This window comes from Corvus moneduloides, chromosome 17 (genome assembly GCF_009650955.1).
Source record: "Corvus moneduloides isolate bCorMon1 chromosome 17, bCorMon1.pri, whole genome shotgun sequence".
In the NCBI taxonomy this organism is placed as follows: domain Eukaryota; kingdom Metazoa; phylum Chordata; class Aves; order Passeriformes; family Corvidae; genus Corvus; species Corvus moneduloides.
In genome coordinates this window covers 4,023,221-4,027,693 of record NC_045492.1, presented here as the reverse complement: position 1 = coordinate 4,027,693, position 4,473 = coordinate 4,023,221, and the positions used below count along the sequence as shown (strand labels likewise).

The 4,473-nt window shown below is 47.4% G+C and overlaps 1 long non-coding RNA gene across 1 annotated transcript; it reads right to left on the bottom strand.

Moving 5' to 3' along the window:
* Positions 1 to 248: 248 nt before the first annotated feature.
* Positions 249 to 4,104, bottom strand: LOC116452266. Its single transcript, XR_004243450.1, has 2 exons — positions 2,275 to 4,104; positions 249 to 497 (listed from the first exon to the last, which is right to left on the bottom strand). It is a non-coding gene; the product is annotated as an uncharacterized LOC116452266 (long non-coding RNA).
* Between the last annotated feature and the right edge of the window lie 369 nt (positions 4,105 to 4,473).

Here is a 4,473-nt window from a genome sequence, read left to right as displayed (position 1 = left end):
AGTGCGTCTCCTTTTATCTTTCTGTCTCTTTTCTGTCTTTCTGTCTCTTTTTTGTCTTTCTGTCTCTTTTTTGCCTTCCTGCCCCTTTGGAGATCCTGTAATTAAGCCCTTGCTGCCAGAGGGTTTGTTGTGTTTATTTGATAGATGTAGGTGCACCTAGCAAAGGGAAAGGTGAGGGAGAGGGGCTGGGTAGGAGACAGAGCATTTTCAGCTTGGATTTCAGTGGTACAAAGGCACAGACACATGTTTATAATCCAGAGGATTTTTTAATTTATTTTAAAAGTGCTTGCAAGATTAATTGTACCCTGGAAAAATCAATAGTAGCTCATCACAGGCAAAATCTTCTGGAACACAAAATCCCACTGAAGGGGACAAAGCAAAATTATGGCAGTCTGCAGCAGGGCTAATGAGCCTGTGATTAAAACTGAGGGCTCGCTGTGACACTCCACCTCTCCTAGAAGCCTCCTGAGAAAAATGGCCCACTGGAGTCCTAGATCCTGAAAATAATTTAGTCACCACTAAAAAAGAAATAATTTAGATTCCATTAAAAGAAATAATTAGGGAGCTTGGAATTCTAAATGCAATTTGAGAACAGTGGCCCTTAATCGCTCCCTGCCTCAGTTTCCCTGCTCTAAAGTGGTGAAATTTCCTTTCTCCCCTGTTGAATTTCTTTATTTTCTCAGCTTGTAACCCTGGGAAAGGGCAGCTTTGGCTGTCTGAACACACAGTGCTTTGCCCAGGATACTCCCAGTCTTGCCAAGCACCTCAAACTGCTGCTCTTAACAGAAATACCTCGTGAAGAAGTTTGGGCTGAAATATGCTTGAGAGGCAAAAATAAAGTAAAGCAAGAAACAGATTTCCAGGAGGGAATTTGTCAAAGGAGTCCCTTAACTCTCATCAGGAAATGCACACTGTGAAGGATAGCCTTGAACTGTTGGGGGATGAAGTCATTGTACAACCTCCTTTGAAAGGCACTCTTTGGGTGTTCAGAGTGCTGGTAAATTATAGGAACTGGTGAGATGATCTCTCTTCCAAAAAGTCACCTGGAAGGAAACAGCAATTTAAACCCACTGGATACCCTCATAATTTCTGTGAATCCAAAACAAAGACAGAAACAAGGTTGCAGAGCATTTCTGGCACAATACCTTGGCAAGGTCTGATTTGGAAGGAATGAAAACTGCATATGTTGAAAGTTATTCTAATAATGTTTATCAGAAGGAAAGGCCTCACAGAGGCAGCTGCCAGGGCTGGATCTGAACGTGACAACATTCCACTGCCTCTGATCTACATCAGATCTACAAGATTTGGCAAGAAATTTGGACCAGAGCAATTACCTCTATGGCTATTTGTTAAGCGTTGTCTCAAGCACAGCACTCAGAGAAATTGAACTGTCAGAAGCTAATACAGGAATAATAAGAAGAAATTTCTTCTCCATTGGACACTAGAGATGAATAGCATGTAAGTCTGAATGGGGAAAAAATAAATTGAATATGTATTTGGCTTTAGTTTTTGTTAAAGGACTATAACATGAATAATGAATATTTTAAGGAGAGAAGACTGGGCCTTCAATTTCTTTCAATAATGTTAGTGTTGTATGTACTGGTTTGAATAAAATACATTTCATAAAACACCTACACACAGCTCTGCAATGCATTATGGATGGCTCCTCTTGAGAAATCTTACACTGCTTTCAATTTTGACACAGTGATACAGTAATAATAGAAAATTCAGGCATAATATTCAGACTGCATCTTTTCTCCCCTCTCTATTAGTTTGTGCCACACTGGGTGAGCACAGATGTGCTTTCCCTGTGCTTCCCTAGGCAGCTCACATGGTGCTGTGGTGCTCACAGGAGAAGGGATCTGCTGCACTGGAAGGCTGTGTCCTGTGTCATGGAGGCTGGAGCAGGGTTTTCCACCCAAAGGATCCCAGAGGAGCTGAGAATCTGCACAGAAAGAGGCTGCCAAGGCTGGAGGAGCTGCCACCAGACACAAGCTGTGCTGAATTAGAAGTCAAACCATGCAGCCCAAGGTGTCCCTTGGAAGAGATGGAGGAACCTGAGTGCTTGGACAAGGACTGAAGGAGCTCCCCATGTGTGGGGAAAAGCAGCACGAAGGCAGCAGGGAGAAAGACATCAAAGAGCTCAACACAGGGTTTGAAGGAAGTTTCCCGTGGTGTTACTGATGGTGCACGATGGTCTGGAGGTAATGTGGGGCAAGAAAACTCCTGATTGTTTTCTTATGTGACCATCAGGAAACTTCCTGGTGTCCTTACCTGCTCTGCCCATTGCTGCCAACCTCACAGAACCTTTCACAGAGACCCAGACTGTGGGAAGGAGCCAGGAAACTGGTCAGAAACCAATTACCAGGCCAGACACCAGTTACCAGGCCAGCTGGGGTGGGTGCTGGGGCTCACAGTGAGGCTGCAGCCAGGTCACCTTTCCCTATGCCCACTGCACAGCCTGCTGCATCCTGCCACAAGCCTGGGAAAGCAAGATAATGTCAGAGTGCAAGTGAGGTGTTCACCTGCTCGGCCAAAAGGACTCTCAGACCCTCTCCTTTCCAGGGGACTTTGCCTTGAGCCCTCTCCCCGTGCAGCCTTCTCGATAAACCTTCTGGATTTATTTCCTGTTGGAGTTCTTATCCACTGTGGGGGTGGGCTCTTGTGTTAACAGCAGGGCAGATGCTTTTGGCTTCCTGCTATGCATACACAGCCTAATTTCTAGGCAAATTATGAGGGGAATTGTGAAATGCTTTGGTAAACAATCAGGCTTTTGAACTAAAAAGGGATCTCTTATTGATGAACAAATGGTAAATCAGGCAGTGCCATTCCCAGCTGGGTGCAAGGAGCAGGAGAGCAGTGAGGAACACAGCAAAAGTGCTACAAAGGTGGTAAGGACAGCACCAAGCACCGTCCAGGGTCATGGATCACCGTGATCCACCAGCACCTGAGGAAGCCTTTTGCTGATGTTCCTGGGGCTGCGATGGCTACAGGTGCTGGAAAAGCCCAGGGACACACACTCACTCCTCATTGCTGGGTTCTGAAATTTCAGAGGGAGAACCTCCAGCTCCTCCCACAAAATTTTAGACATTATTTTTTGGCCTTTTCTGAGTCTCAACAGGCACACAGTAATCTCCAAGCATATCGTGGATCATAAGTACTCCAAAGTAAAAAGGCTGCAGAGGCTGTCTGGCAGATAAAAATAGCAAAAATAGCCAACAAATCCAGCTCTGCTTTGGAAATGTTGCACAAGGAGTGAAACCCCCCATGGTCATGGACCCTACGAGCCACAAGTCCAAAATCAGGAACAAAAACTACACTTCCAAAGGTAAAGGGCAACATTCCCCAGAACAATTAGCAATCAAAACACTGTGTTCCTTCCAATCACTGCCAGCCATGCCTGAGCCTCCCAGCAGGTAAAATGAGAGGGTTGAGCCTCGAAGTGCATAACACTGATTAGCTGAGAGCTCCCCAAGAGCTGTTCTGCACAGCAGGATGGGCACAGAACGGAGAGCACGGCACCCTTTGGGTCACACCTGCACACACACAAACACACTCCCAACACAGAGCATTAAAAACACAGCAGAGTTGAAAGAATTAGGCAGGAACCCACCTTACTGAGGATGGTGGGGAAGGACTAGCAAAGCTTGGAAAATGAAGCTGCTTTGAAATGAAAGGAGGCTGGGGGTGGGTGGGGCCTCTGGTTTGCCTTTGCCAGGTGCAGAACATCAGGTTGTAAAGCTTGAAGGGCTGGTTTGGGACGTACAGGTGTCTCCAGGGGACTCAGCTCCTCTTTGAATATCGTAGAATTGTAGAGTTACGGAATGGTTGGGCTTGGAAGGGACCTTCAGAATGATCTCGTTGCTGTCCTTGCCATGGGGTTCTGTGGGGTATGCCCAGCCTCTGCCCTGGAGGGAGGCCTGCTGAGATAAGGAGATTGCACAACCTCCCAGCAGAATCCCTCTGGAAAAGGCAGCCACCCTTCAGTTACCGTGAGAGAGGACACAGACCCGTGATCCTCTTGGAGAACCTATGCAGATCCTTTGTAACCCACTGGCTTTTACCCTCTCACACCCACCCCTGTACCCCTGTAAGATCTAGCCCTCAGCCCCTGTGGGATCAGAGAGCTCGTCCCTTTGCGGGGTGCGGGCTAATAAAGCTGCCCCATGTGAAATCGCTATACGAGCCTCCCGTCTCTCCCCTCCTGGTCTGGCCTGGAGATTGCCCTGCAGAGCAAGAGCTGAAATCACAAGCTGAGAATCACTAAAGAGCTGGTAGCCCCTCTGCAAAGGCACTCTGGTGGCTGAGGGAGAACTACACGGACCCTGGGAAGGCGGTTCCTCGCGGGACCATCTCTCCAGACCGGTTATGGTTTCCTGGGTCTGAGCTACAGACCCCACACCAGCTACCACAGGGCTCCCCTGGAAGGGCACCTCACCCTTCTGGTGTCATGAACAATATCTGAGACATCCT